Source organism: Vicia villosa, linkage group LG7, assembly GCF_029867415.1.
Source record: "Vicia villosa cultivar HV-30 ecotype Madison, WI linkage group LG7, Vvil1.0, whole genome shotgun sequence".
Classification (NCBI taxonomy): Eukaryota; Viridiplantae; Streptophyta; class Magnoliopsida; order Fabales; family Fabaceae; genus Vicia; species Vicia villosa.
The window spans coordinates 62,972,304-62,988,387 of NC_081186.1; the positions used below are offsets into that span (position 1 = coordinate 62,972,304).

Below are 16,084 nucleotides of genomic sequence, written 5' to 3' on the forward strand. Positions count from 1 at the left end.
ATCACAATATCCAGTGAGAATGGGTTCACACCCATGAGTGTAGAGCATTCCATATTCACAAGTACCATTCACATATTTCAGGATCCTCTTGACTTGATTGATATGGCTGGTTTTGGGTTCTGCTTGATACCTAGCACATACCCCAACAGCAAAGGCAATATCAGGTCTACTGGCTGTAAGATACAACAGACTTCCTATCATGCTTCTGTATAGACTTTGATCAACACTGGTTCCCTTTTCATCTTTGGACAGCTTCAAATGGGTAGGTGCTGGTGTTCTTTTGTGAGAAGCATTTTCCATTCCAAACTTTTTGACAATGTTTCTAGCATACTTGCTCTGAGAGAGAAAGATTGAGTCTTCCATCTGTTTGACTTGCAGCCCAAGAAAATAGGTTAATTCTCCAACTAGACTCATTTCAAATTCAGATTGCATCTGATCAACAAAATGTCTAGTCATCTTGTCTGACATCCCACCAAATACAATATCATCCACATAGATTTGAGCTATCTGAATCTTCCCTCCTTCGTCTTTAACAAAAAGAGTTTTATCTATCCCTCCTTTCCTGTATCCATTGCTAGTAAGAAACTCAGTTAGTCTCTCATACCAAGCTCTAGGAGCTTGTTTCAGACCGTAAAGAGCTTTTCTTAATTTGTATACATGATCAGGGTGGTTTGGATCTGCAAAACCTTTAGGTTGTTCTACATAGACTTCCTCATTCAAATATCCATTCAAGAAAGCACTCTTCACATCCATCTGGTATAGTTTGAATTTCAGAATACATGCAATCCCTAACAATAGCCTAATTGACTCAAGTCTGGCAACAGGAGCAAAGGTTTCATCAAAGTCAATTCCTTCAATTTGGGTGTATCCTTGAGCAACTAGCCTTGCTTTGTTTCTGATAACAGTTCCCAGTTCATCTGACTTGTTCTTGTAAACCCATTTAGTTCCAATGACATTAGTACCTTTAGGTCTTGGTACCAGCTCCCATACTTCATTTCTTTCAAACTGGCCTAGTTCTTCCTGCATGGCATTAATCCAGCACTCATCTGTTAATGCTTCCTTGACATTTTTAGGTTCAATTTTTGACACAAAACAAGAGTTTGAGACAACTTCTCTTGACCTTGTAATAACTCCACTGTTGAGATCTCCTATAATAAGATCTTTAGGATGATCTTTCTGAATTCTTATAGAAGGACTCTTGTTAGGGGGTTCAGTCTCAGCTTCTGTGATAGTGGGACTGCAATCATCTTCTCTTGTAGAACCTTCTGCTGTAAAATCCCAGAATGTTCCGACATCTTCTGTGACATCTGCTTGATTGTGAACATCATCAACCACAACATTTATGGATTCCATTATTATTTTGGTTCTTGAGTTGAATACTCTATAAGCTCTACTGTTTGTAGAGTAGCCCAGAAAGATTCCTTCATCACTCTTGTGATCCATCTTCCTCCTGTGATCTCTATCAGCAAGAATGTAACACTTACTACCAAACACATGGAAGTATTTGACAGTGGGTTTTCTTCCCTTCCAGATCTCATATAGGGTGGTAGAGGTTCCTTTTCTTAAGGTAACTCTATTATGGACATAACAAGCAGTATTCATGGCTTCAGCCCAGAAGTAGATAGGAAGATTCTTAGCATGGATCATGGCTCTTGCTGATTCTTGAATAGTTCTATTCTTTCTTTCAACAACCCCATTTTGCTGTGGAGTAATAGGGGAAGAGAATTCATGATGTATTCCTTCAAAGGAGCAGAATTCAGCAAACTTTTGATTCTCAAATTCCTTTCCATGATCACTTCTAATTCTCACAACACCATTTTCTTTTTCTCTTTGAATTCTTTGACATAGGTCCTTGAAAACATCAAACACATCTGACTTTTCTCTGATGAAGTTTACCCAAGTGTACCTGGAGTAGTCATCCACAACCACATAAGCATATTTCTTTCCTCCAAGACTTTCTATTTGCATTGGTCCCATCAAGTCCATATGTAGAAGTTCAAGAACTCTGGAAGTAGTCAGATGTTTAACCTTTGGATGTGACATCCTGGTTTGTTTTCCTACCTGACATTCACCACATATTTTTCCTTCATCAATTTGTAGCTTAGGAATTCCTCTTACAGCTTCCAGAGAAATAATTCTTTTCATACCTCTTAGATGAAGGTGACCAAGTTTTTGGTGCCACAGCTTTGCTTCTTCTTCTTTAGAACAAACAGTAGAATTGCTGGATTCATGAGACACCCACAAGTAGCAGTTATCTTTGGATCTGACACCCCTCATTACGACTTCCTTTTCTTCATTAATAACCACACACTCAGCTTTGGTGAAGTTGACTTGGTATCCTTGGTCACAGAGTTGACTGATGCTTATGAGATTGGCAGTCAGGCCTTTGACCAACAAAACACCTTCTAAATTTGGCACTCCTGAACAATCTAATTTTCCAACTCCTTTGATTTCTCCTTTAGCTCCATCACCAAAGGTTACATAACTAGTAGAATGACTCTTGATATCAACAAGCAGATTTTTGATTCCAGTCATGTGTCTGGAACATCCACTATCAAAATACCAGTCTTCTTTGGCTGAAACTCTAAGAGATGTATGGGCTATTAAAGCCATACTTTTAGGTTTCCATTGTTGCTTCTGGATGGGCATGATCTGCTTAGGTTTGTAAGAAGGAGTTTGATCTGGATATCCATATAGTCTGAAGCAAAAAGGCTTAATGTGTCCAAATCTTCCACAGTAATGACATCTCCATCTTTGAAACTTTCTCTTCATTTTACCTTTCTCGTGATGTTGAGTCACATGTTTTGACATCGGCTTCAACATCTCAGCTTCAGGTTTAGTTCTGCTACTATCTTGGACATATTTCTTTGCACCAACAAATCCTATACCAGACATATCTCTTGAACTTTTTCCAACCTGCAAGATCTCCTCCAACATATCCGTGCCACTGTTCAACATTTTTACTGATTTTGACATCTGATCAAGTTTGGATTGTAGCAGGATAATTTCACCATTCAGTTCAGATATAGTTTCATTAAGCTCTTTGTTATTAGCTTCCAACTGGGCTATGTACTTCTTCTGCTTTTCACCTTGTTGACATACTTCAGCACTTCTGATACACAGCTTTCTGTAGGAAATTGCCAGTTCTTCAAAGGTTAGCTCATCTTCACTAGCATCTTCATCAGAATTGCAAACTCCAGTAAGGGCTGTGACATGTTTGGCTGATTCTTCTTCAAAATCACTCTCAGAATCTTCATCAGACCAGGAGACTGACAATCCTTTCTTTTGTTTCTTGAGATAAGTAGGGCATTCAGCTCTAATATGTCCATACCCTTCACATCCATGACATTGGATCCCTTTGTTGTGGTTGTACTTTTCTTCTGGTTTAACTCCTCTGCCAGAGTCATAAGATCTATTGATGTCAGATGAGATGTTCTTGACATTAGGTCTTGACTTCTGATGCATCCTTCTCATAATTTTGTTGAATTGTTTACCAAGCATAGCTATAGATTCAGATACATTCTCTTCTCTACTTTCCTTAACTTCTTCTTGAGAGTTGGACACAAAAGCTATGCTTTTGTTCTTCTTTTCAGAATTTTCATTGATTCCCATCTCAAAGGTTTGAAGGGATCCAATTAACTCCTCTACCTTCATTTTGCTGATGTCCTGTGCCTCTTCTATAGCTGTAACTTTCATATCAAATCTCTTAGGTAGGGATCTAAGGATTTTCCTTACCAACTTTTCATCTGACATTTTTTCTCCCAAAGCTCCTGAGGTATTAGCAATATCGAGTAAATTCATATGAAAATCCTTAATACTTTCATCGTCCCTCATCCTTAGATTTTCAAATTTTGTAGTTAGCAGTTGAAGTCTTGACATCTTCACTTTGGAGGTGCCCTCATGAGTAGTCTTTAGGATATCCCAGACATCTTTGGCTAGTTCACACTGGTGAACCAGTCTGAATATATTTTTGTCAATTCCATTGAATAAAGCATTTAGAGCTTTAGAGTTGCCAAGCGCCAATGCCTCTTCATCTTTGTCCCAATCTTCCTCTGGTTTAAGAGTTTTGTTGCCATCTTTATCAGTAATAACAGGATGTTCCCATCCTTTGTTCACAGCTCTCCATGCTTTGCTGTTCACAGATTTCAGAAAAGCCACCATGAGAGGTTTCCAATAATCATAATTAGAGCCATCCAGAATGGGTGGTCTCATTATAAATCCACCACCTTCTTTGTCCATCGAACCAGAAAATACTTTCCCTAGATCTCACCCAGTAAAAACAGGCAGGGTGCCTGCTCTGATGCCAATTGAAATTCTGGACTCAGACACGCGATGTCTTACAGGATGTCACGACATCACTATCTGAATGTTTTTAAACAAATGAACAAAGTGAAAACAGAAAACAACACAGGAAAATTGTTAACCCAGTTCGGTGCAAACACACCTACATCTGGGGGCTACCAAGCCAGGGAGGAAGTCCACTATAAGTAATATCAATTCAAGGTAATACAACTCAATATTACGCCTTTCACTTAATATCTACCCAATGCAACTTCAATCTAAACAACTTAGACCAGAGATCCTACTCACTCCCCCTCAATCACAGCAGTGATGAAGAACTAACAGACGAATGACTAAAGAAAACACTCTTCAAAAACACAACTTGATCTTGCTTAAAAGCTTTGATCAAGTACAATAGTACTCTTGCTTAAAAGCTTTGAGTACTTCTTACAACTCAAAACAAAAACGCCTAGACCAAGACAATCATCATGATGATTGTTTGGCTTACAAGAAAACTAACTCAAAAAGACAGCAAACTTCTGGACGGCAAACCCTAAAAACCAAAAAACCCGCGTCCAGCAGCTTCTTCACTTGATATAAATAACCTTGCAACAGCTGGGCCTTGGATCCAATATTAGTTTTAAACCTAATTAAGACCATTTCCATAAAGCAAAGATCCTATGAAAAACCATCGCATAAAGCTGTTCTGAAACAAATCAATATCCAAAGTTTCCAAAAGAGGCGCGCAAAGGTTTTAACAGATCAAACAACCATCCCGAGAACATAATAAAACACAGCAGCTTCGGATGTCATGACATCGGTCTTGACATCAGGTAAAAGCTTGCACAAGAAAAACTTCAAAACAATGCATGTCACGACACCAGGTTTGACATGATAAAGACACTATTTGTTTTACCAAAAAATACATCCAATCAATAACATCTACAAAGGAAAATACTGAGAGCAGGATATTATTGGCTGACGATGGATTCAGATTGCTACCAGTATGCAAAAAGGTGTCACAAATGTCAGATCTACGCCGATAGAATTCATGTGCCACCATCTCTTCTCAATATACTCTCTTCCCCTTGGCCTTTCTCCATGTGGGGAATCGACATGATCGGAATGATCGAGCCAAAAGCGTCCAATGGACATCGCTTCATCTTGGTATCCATAGACTATTTTACCAAGTGGGTTGAAGCAGCTTCATATACAAACGTTACAAGACAAGTTGTCGTCAGGTTTATCAAGAATCACATCATCTGTCGCTACGATATTCCTAGCAAGATAATTACTGACAATGGGTCAAATTTGAATAACAAAATGATGAAGGAACTTTGTGAAGAATTCAAGATTGAACATCACAACTCATCTCCTTACAGACCAAAGATGAATGGAGCTGTAAAAGCAGCTAACAAAAACATCAAGAAAATCATTCAGAAAATGGTCATCACTTACAAAGATTGGCATGAAATGCTCCCGTTTGCTCTTCATGGTTACCGTACATCCGTACGTACTTCGACTGGAGCAACTCCTTTCTCCCTTGTATATGGCATGGAGGCAGTCCTACCCATAGAGGTTGATATCCCATCAATGAGAGTCTTGATGGAGGCAAAATTAACAGAAGTCGAGTGGTGTCAAAACAGATTCGATAAGTTGAACTTAATCAAAGAAAAGCGCATGACAGCTTTATGCCACGGACATCTATATCAACAAAGAATGAAGAAAGCTTTCGACAAAAAGGTTTGACCTTGCACAATCAAAGAAGGCGACCTTGTACTCAAAAAGATTCAATCTTTTCTCACAGATTCTAGGGACAAATGGACTCCCAATTATGACGGCCCATACTTGGTCAAGAGAACTTTGTCGGGAGGAGCCTTAATACTCACGACTATGGATGGAGAAGAATTCACCCGTCCTGTGAACGTCGACACAGTCAAGAAATACTTCGCCTAAATAATTAAAAGAACAGCTCGCTAAGTTGAAAACTCGCAAAGAGCGACTTAGGAAAAAAAGAGCGTCTCGGTGAATCGAAAACTCAAAAGGGCGATTCAGGCAAAAGTCAGAGACATAAAAAATATATATAATCATTCCCGGTGGACTTAAACCCCGGAAGGGGTAGTCTACGCAAAAGTTAGGGATATATGGCAAGTAACTGTGTTCAGGACAAACTTGATCATTCAGAAATCTATAGCGGAGTATTCATCATTAGTAGGTCATCTTCTACGAAGCACGAATACAGATCAACTCCGAGTGGAAGGGAAAGATAATGGTCGTCACGTTTCATCGTAGCCCTTTTTCCCGAAAATTACCAATTTCCAACTTTGTAATTACTCCATGGGATTAAGCCTTTGGCTGATTACCATTCCTTAAATAATAATCTGAGCCTTGGGCCTTTTCTTTGCAATCGAGTTCTATTCAGTTTCTTAAAATGCATTTTTTAGGACTGATAGTCATTTTCCTTGAAACAAACGTTTTCAAAAAAATAAAATGAATTTACTTACAAAATAAAGGTGAAATTTCTTTCTAAGGTTTACAAACAATAGGAAGAATGCAAACAGTTGCTCCAAGAAAGGTTGAGACTCCGGGAACAAAATTCCCCATGAGGTCGCTTTGCGAACATCTCCCGACAACGAATCTTCACTTCAAGTCATGTCACTCACTTCAAACAGCGGACAACTGGTAACCCGGTATCCCCAATGGAGTGCAAATTTACAAGAAGACATCTTCTGATCAACAAAATTCAAGTGGTATCACAGGATTTCACATCCGCGACAATTCTATTCACATTCACTTTACATTTTATAATCATCATAACATTCATACATTCTTTAAGATCATATCACATGACTGCACAGTTAGCAAAGTCTAGTTAGGCTTTGATCCTATTATTCCTCGAGTCACTTGGACATCTACTCAAGTTTCCCCTGCGAGTCGTGAAAGAACACTCTTCTTCATGATGATGGTTCATACACCAGGATCCCCCAGCAAGTCAGCAAGCGGTAATCTCCCTCAAAGAGATAGTTTGTTCATTACTGTTGTTGTTCCCAAGCAAAGTCGACAAATGGTAGTCTTCCTCATGAAGATAGTTTGTCCACTTTTGGGATTCCCCAACTGGGATTCTCTGACAAGTCGATAGTTGGCACTCTTCTCCAGAAGATAGTTTGTCCGCTTTCGAATTTCCCCACAAAAGTCGGCAAATGGCAGTCTTTTTCAGCAGAAGACAGTTTGCTCACTTTCTTCCTAGAGAAGATAACGAATGGCTGTCTTCTTCACGAGGACAGATCGTTTAAGGATTCCTTATTTAAAGTTAGCAAATGGCAGTCTCTTTCAGCAGAAGACAGTTTGCTCACTTCTTCCAAGTGAAGATAACGAATGGCAGTCTTCTTCATGAAGACAGTTCATTTAAGGATTCCTTGTTTAAGTCAGCAAATGGCAGAGTCTTTCAGTAGAAGACAGTTTGCTCACTTTCTTCCTAGAGAAGATAACGAATGGCATTCTTCTTCACGAGGACAGTTCGTTTAAGGATTCCTTATTTAAAGTCAGCAAATGGCAGTCTCTTTCAGCAGAAGACAGTTTGCTCACTTTTTCCTAAGCAGAGTCAACAAATGGCAGCCTTCTTCACGAAGACAGTTCGTTTTAGGATTCTTTATTAAAGTTGAGCGAATGGCAGTCTCTTTCAGCAGAAGACAGTTTGCTCACCTTTTTCATCGGAGATAACGAATGGCAGCCTTCTTTACGAAGACAGTTCGTTTCGCTTAAAGATTCCTCAGCAAAGTTGAGCGAATGGCAGTCTCTTTCAGCAGAAGACAGTTTGCTTACTTTTTCCTTAGCAGAGTCAACGAATGGCAGCCTTCTTCACGAAGACAGTTCATTTAGTTTAGGAATTCCTCAGCAAAGTTGACAAATGGCAGTCTCTTTCAACATAAGACAGTTTGTTCACTTTTCAACTTCCCGGCAAGGTCAACAAATGGCAGTCTCTTTTAGCAGAAGACAGTTTGTTCCCCTAGCGATTGACAAATGGCAGTCCTTCTCAAGAAAGATAGTTTGTCTGTTTAGTACCCAAGGAATAGGAAAATGGCAGTTCCTTTGCAAGAAACAGTTTGTTTGATTCCAAGATGTTTCATCCCCATTAGGGTCGACAAATGGCAGTTTTTCTCCTAGAAAACAGTTTGTTAACTCCCCAGCGGAGTCAATGAATGGCAGTCTTCGTCAAGAAGATAGTTCAGATTCCTCCAGCATAAGTCGACAAATGGCAGTCTTTCCCAAAGAAAGACAGTTTGTCTTTTGATTAAAATACCCATAGAATAGATGAATGGCAGTTCCTTTTACAAGGAGCAGTTTATCTAATTATAGGACGTTAATCCTCGTCAGAGTAGACGAATGGCAGTATTCCTCCTGGAAAATAGTTTATCAACTCTCCAACATAAGTCGATGAATGGCAGTTTTCGTTATGAAGACAATTCATCCGCTTTCAAGTAAAGTCATTAGCTCCTCAAAAGGACGCAAGATCATATGGCTTTCTTTGAAGATATCACATTAAAGGAAAGAATGAGGAATTTTCTTGTCATCCATCAAATGGCATCTCTTCGACAGGCATCGGCAAGAAGTTTGATGAGGAAACTTACTGTTGGAAATTTTCTCTTTATCTGAGACATTGTCCAAAATTACAGATAAGACCAGTTTCGCAGTTAAAGCATCTGAAACGAAGGGAGGAGTCCGACTCCTTATCCCCCGCCAAGTGCGACAACGGGATCAAGTCATGGAAGGATTTTATTATCACTGCAACATCTCAGGAACGCCCAAAATTCGGGCATTCTTTGGTATTTAAGTCTCTTTCACGCAGGAGAGATCAAGATGTCAATCTTTCTCCCTCCGGATGAAAGAAACTTAAATAGGGGCATCTGTCATACCCTAATTTTGACCCCCCTGAGATGTCACATCTTCAGACTTTTCATCAAATTCAAAACAAATGCTCAGAGCAGTCACTTAGTCATCTGGCACTTAATCGAGGATGTTCAAGGACAAAAGAGCACAAGCAAAGGATCAATCAATAAGAGGATTAGTCCCCAATACAATCATAGGACTCAAAAGCTTCATTATATTCACCTATGATTGATTATACACCAATCATCTGGACTCAGGTTTGCTTAGTTCACCAATCTAGGGTTTTGAGCCCATCAAGGACTGCAATCAGGGACCACATTTGGGAAACCCTAAAAAGCTCCAGGGCATCACTCAAAGGCTTCAATCATCTTAAAATGATCCATATGACAATATCCATAGGGAATTACACTTCAATTCAAGATCTACAGTCATCAATTTCATTTGGTCGACAATTAGGGTTTCAGAACTAATTCACTTGCACAGTTGACTTTTAATCAGGACATGGATCCACCACTTAAAACATGGCTCAAGAACCTCTATTACTTCAATATAATCCATTCATATCATCCATTTGAGGAGGAGAGCTTGATTCAACACAAAAGTCCAAGATTTCACTTCATCAAGGAAAAGTCGATTGTACAAGATCACCTTTGACTTTTGGGATTTTTGGTCAAACCATGACTTTTGAGGGTCAATATCATCAACATATGATTATTGAAGTCATTTGACCAAAGAAAATCAAGAGAATTCATCAAGAATCAAAAAGTCAAAGATTGACTTTTTATACTTAGAAATTTTTCTAAGTGTTTAAAGGTCTATTTTTCAAAACTTTGGAAGGGAATATCTCAAAATTTCAAGTAGAAACTGAAAAAAACTTCCAACATCAAAGTTGTAGATTTTGATCCAATGAACAACTTTGTCACATATGATTTTTTGGCTAGAAATCAACCATTGAAGAGATATGGAGCTTCAAAGTTGCTGCCTTCATAAAACTAGCAAAAAAACCCTAGTTTTCTTCAAACTTTAAGCCCATTTTTCACAAATTTCCCAAATGATTTTGAAGAAACTCCAAACTAATGAATTGAATTACATGTTAAGGGCTTTCCAAATTGTGCTCAACCTTCTCCAAATTCATTTTGAGCTAGGAGTTATGATGGTTCAAAGTTGGGCTCATCAAGAGAAATTATAGGTCATGACCAAATTGGAATACTTGCAAACTTTGTACCAATGCCTGTACCATTTGATTCATCCTTGTCCATGATTTATCAGAAGAGATCTAGAGGAATCAAATGCATTATTTCATCATTTTTGGCCAAGTTGCAAGAATTCAATGCCATGTGATTAAGTAATCATTACCAAATTGGAATCTTTATGAATCACCAAGGAATCTTCCCTCAAGCCAATTAGAGTTCACTTCTGCAACAGAATTGTCCCCTAAGATCACACAAAATCGATAGCTAGGGGATTGATCAAATGGAATCAAAATTGCCATCATTGCATATGTGATATTTTTAAAGTTTCTTCATAGCTACGAAACTAAGTTAACCTCATTAAGCAAGCTTACTATCTTCAATTGCTCTGAGCCTTTTGCCTATAAATACAAGGGCATACTTCAATATCAAGACACACTAAGGCAACTCTACTTCTTGCTTTCTCTTTCTCTCCCTCATGCTTATGGTTTTCAAAAGTTCTTTGGCAAGAAGAATCGATTTCTTCAAACCAGAGCTCTTCTTTTGAAAGTAAGCATTCTAACATCTCAAGGGGGTTCATTAGAAGTGATCCAAGCACCTGGATCATTTCTGTAAGCAGAGGAGCACCATAGTCACTTCCATTTTGAAGCTCGAGCAGTTGGAGGTCTGTAGCACAATTCAGGAGGTGTCAAGTAGGTCCAAGCATCCAAATAGGTTCCTTAGGGTGCGGTGAAGATATACAAACGGTCGCAGCTCATCTGTAAGTTCAGAATCCTCAACCTCCATGTTCACTTGAAGCTCAAATCGAAGGAGTTGAGCAGGAGAATTCTGAAGCATTCAAGTTACAATAAGCATTCAGTTAGCATCACCGAGTCCCCAGGAAACTTTTAGGATCATTCAGCCATAGCCAGAAGTTCTCCACCATAGCCATCGACCTCCATTTTCAGAAGTATTTTTTCAAACTCTAACACTCATATTTAAGTACTCTTCTTGATATATCTCGATACCAGTTTGTTCAGCATCATCAGAGGATTTAAAACCCTCTATCATCATTCATTTATTCATCTTGTTCATCATTTAATTTTAAAATTAAGATTTATGTGTTCTTCGTGTTCATACTGAAATTCGTTAGTTACACTTAGAATAAATGAATTATGGACCCATGATCATGTTCCTCGTCCAAAAACGAGCAAAATTGATGTTTACATCATACCATTTGGTTGAGAAACTAGAGTGTTAGAAATTCAAATTCTCACGAGCTCAAGGAAGAAGATGACTATGGTGGCGCGCAAATTTGAATCTCCTGGGCATTTTTAAAATAAAACTAATTCAGTGTGGTTATATTGCAAACTGAGCGCGTAGCTCAGTTGGTTAGGTTTTGTGAAGTGGTTATCAAGGGCGTGGGTTCGAGCCTTGCTAGGACCAAAACCAATTTTTACCACTTTTCTTCTCTAATTTCTTCATAACATAAACCATTTAATTCACCTATCAAATTAATTCATTTTAACTTCATTTTTCACACACTTGTAAATTAATATATCTATTTTAGGAAACAATAAAAAAAATCACAAAAATATTATTTATTTCATGTATTTTTATTAGGTTTAAAATGGTGTATTTTAAGTGTTTTCTTAATACTTCAAATATATGTTTTCCTTTGTTTTTAACCTAATTATTGTATGAATAATTTTGTGATAAAACCCTAAGCCATTTTGGTCTTAATTAGGTATAGATTTCATCTTTACTTTAATTAAGTTGACATTTGTCAAAATTCAAGACTATCTTCAATCTCCGATCAAACAGACGATCCAGGTTTTCAGACAACAAAACCTTGTATCTCCTCAACTGTTTCTCATAAACAGTAAATCATTTTCAATGGGCCTCTAATAGAGTGTAAGTCCCAGCACCTTTTTCTTTTCTTAGTTTGTTTTCAAAACTGCATTTACAAAATCTTCTTTCTGTTTTCAAAACATTCTTCTGGTATTTGAAGGGCATTATTCCCGGTGAAACTCTTCAGATACCTATGTGACCTATGTCCATCTTCACTTCTTCTGTTTTCAAAAACCTTTAACTGTTTATCATAAATATTCAACAGTTATCAATAAAACAACAAAATTGCTGGTAAGGCTTTATACATACATCTTCAAAGGCCTCCACTCCATCCAGGTTAGGCTTTACAAGCTTTCAATTTACAGTCTTTACTTAAATTACTGTCAAATATAAACTGTTTATATGTATTAGGACTACGTCTGAGTGTAAACCTTAGGACAGTTAAACTATATATATATTATAGGAATATGGCCTAGGATTGAGAATGTCTTCCCGGTGAAGGCTCTTTCCTAATTAGAGATCTTTAGTTCAAACCCTCAAGATGAATTATTCCCGGTGAAACATCTAGAAAAAAACCTTTCAACCCAAAACTAGGATACATCTACCCAAGAGGAATTATTCCCGGTGAAACCTCTTACCCATTTGCTTAGAGCCAAAATAAGTTTAAAACCACATAGCTTTCTCTTGTACTATAACAAGGACCCTCGATGACCCTCTATTAGCCTCCTCTTGGGCTTTGTACAAGGACCCACATGCTTCTTAAAAGCATTCCCAGCTTCCTCTTGAGCTTGTATACAAGGACCCATCAGGTTTCTTATAAACATAGGAACAGGTCTTTAGTCACCTTTTAGCCTACCTTGGTGAGTTTCTTCTATTCTTGAAACCAGACTTTTAAACAAGCTAAGAATGTTTCAATCTCAGTATCGAGTACACCTTTTGGAATGAGAGACCTGGACAGTCTATGTCACCCTTATCTTCCATAATTTTCCTTAGCAGAGTCTAGGATCCATAATTGTTTATTTTCAGTCAGTGCCAGCCTTAATCTTAGGCTTTAAACAAGAAGTCTCAACTAGATAATTCTTCTTCCATCATTCATAAACCCCTGGAAAGGGTTAGCCTCCATTAATTCCTTCATTTTAACAAAATCCCGTGGAAAGGTTCAACCTCCAAAAATCATTCCTTTAAATCAAAATTCCCTGGAAAGGGTTAGCTTCCAAAAATTAAAACTTTCAAAAGATAAACTCTCCAGCAGAGTAAAACACCTGGAAAGGGTTAGCCTCCAAAATCAGTCCTCTAAAGTCATAATTCCCTGGAAAGGGTTAGCTTCCAAAAATTCAATTTTTAAAAAGATAATCTCATCAGTCTCAGTCAGTAAAAGACAAAATCCCCGGTAGAGTCTACTTTAGGTCAATCATTCAAACAGGTCACCAGTAGAGTCAATCTTCAAACTTGGGTCTTTCATTCATCAAATCCAGTTAACAAAAGCACAATTCCTCAGTAGGGTCAACCTTTAGGGTAATCCTCAATAGAGTCAAAATCCCCTCTGAGTCAAAGATCCCACACTGGTAGTTCTTTCTTTAAAAAGTCAGCCTCAACCTTGGGCTTTGTACAAGGCACATACTCCTTTAAAAGTCAAAACCCTGTTCATAGGAATTCCCCTATCCAAAGTCCGCCATAACCTTGGGCTTTGTACAAGGAAGAAAATAGTGTCTCCCCTAGAGAGTCAGCCACAACCTTGGGCTTCATACAAGGTAGCAAATAAATAATATACCCCCCCAATAAAGAGTCAGCCACAATTCTGGGCTTTGTACAGAACACCAAATAAGACCCATCAAATAAACACTCTCCAACTAGAGTCAGCCTCAATTTTGGGCTTTGTACAGAACACAAATCTCTTCAGTTAATTCCTAGTAAAGTCATCTCCCAGAGTCAATAAAAAAATCAATTAAAAGCCTCAAGCTTGGGCCTCATACAAGCCAGCTAAAAATCAAATCTTTCAAACAGTAGATAAACATAGCTTATCTCTATAGAGAGACATTTCTCCTATCTCACCACATTCAAACAAACAAACATTTCAACTTCAATTTTAATTTCAATTTCAATTTCAAACATTCTCCCATTTAGGACTTTGAAAGGCATGCTCTGAGGAAAACAAACCCAGACTTGTACACTTTCCCTAATTTGGATGAAATTTCTTCTTTCATTCAAGAGACGCGTGACTGGCATACTTGCAAACACACAAGTAAGGTCCCTCTTTTTAATGAACTGAATTCAGCTTTTTCTGTCACTCTTTTAAATGTTTGTGGTGGAATAGTAGAAATACCTCTCTTTAAAGATGATTTCATGCCTCTTTACTGTAAATAGAGATTTAATTCAAGCTTCAACCTTGAGCTTTAAGCAAGGCACCAAAAACAATTAATTTCCCTAATTAGTTCTCCGAACTACAAAAAGCTCTGACTTCCATTAGGGATATGTAGGCATGAGGTTCACAAGGAATCTCAGCGAGCTAATAAAAAACAAAAAATAGTCAGTCAGTCTGTCTTCTTAATTCAATTCAATTCCTTCTCCTAACACAAATTCCGCGTGAAGGGTCTAGCGTGCCGTCCTCCCAAGTGAAACGGGGAGGTAAAATAAGGAACTCTTTATTTTGTTGAGTCTGGGACTGGATAAAATTATCCATGGTTTCCTTGAGACTGGGTTTTGGTGGTACAACTTGCATAGGTTGATTTTATCTTTGAGTTTGAAAACCTTGCGGTCTCGAGGATCTAAGATTCTGGATAAGGTTGTTGTTTTTATAGGAAAAATTCGGGTGGTTCCTCCATCCAGGATTGTAGGTATTAGAAAAGGGTTTCCTTGGGTGTAATTAACTTGGTCTGAGCTAGACTCATTCAGTAGGTTGCAATCACAAGTTTGATGTCCTTGGGTTCCACAAAGTTCACATTCCGATTGGGCTGCAGCCACTGTGGAAGGGTTTTGAGTCATATTTTCGACTTTTAAGGCTATAGCGTCCATTTTGGCTTGCATCATGTCCATGCAACTAATTTCATGTACTCCTTGGGTTTCCTTCTTCTCCACTATCGCTTGTTCTACTCCCCTTTGGTATTGGTTTTGGGCCATATCTTCTATTAGGGCACAAGCTTCAGGGTAAGGTTTGTTCATCAACGCACCACCAGTGGCAGCGTCGATATACAATTTGGTATTATAATGGAGTCCATTATAGAAGGTGTGTATGATCAACCATTGCTCTAGGCCATGGTGTGGACAAGCTCTTAAAAGGTCTTTGTATCTCTCCCAAGCTTCAAAAAGTGATTCTCCTTGTTTTTGAGTAAATCTAATGATCAAGTTTCTAAGGGCTGCGGTCTTGCTTGGGGGAAAATATCTAGAAAGGAACACTTTCCTAAGGTCTTCCCAAGATGTTATTGAGTTGGTTGGAAGGGAATCTAACCAATCATGTGCTTTATCTCTGAGGGAGAAAGGAAATAGTCTTAGACGAATCGCCTCAGATGAAGCACAATTTGACTTAATAGTGTCAGCTAATCGGATAAAAACTTTTAAGTGTTGATTCGGGTTCTCAGAAGTGAGGCCAGCGAATTGATTTTGTTGCACTAATTGTAAGAGTGGGGGCTTTAGTTCGAAACTGTTAGTTGTTATAGCAGGGTTTACTATACTAGAACTAGGCTCCTCATTATATGGTTGAGCAAACTCTTTAAGCGGTCTTTGGTTACGGTCTTCGGCCATAGGTTTCCTTAACTTAAGGATAAACAGACGTGCTTGGGCGTAACGTTCGGGTTCCACTAAAGGGTTTAATAGGTTACCGGTGCTACGATTTCTACGCATCTACCGCCTAGAATAGCCTTAGTCTAAACGGGATAACAATAGGGTACGAAATTTGACGA

At 38.3% G+C, this 16,084-nt stretch overlaps 1 non-coding gene across 1 annotated transcript; it reads left to right on the top strand.

Annotated features, from left to right (window-relative positions):
* The first annotated feature begins 15,435 nt into the window (after positions 1-15,435).
* Positions 15,436-15,542, top strand: LOC131621145 (small nucleolar RNA R71). The gene has a single exon (XR_009289474.1). It is a non-coding gene; the product is annotated as a small nucleolar RNA R71 (small nucleolar RNA).
* The last annotated feature ends 542 nt before the right edge of the window (positions 15,543-16,084 follow it).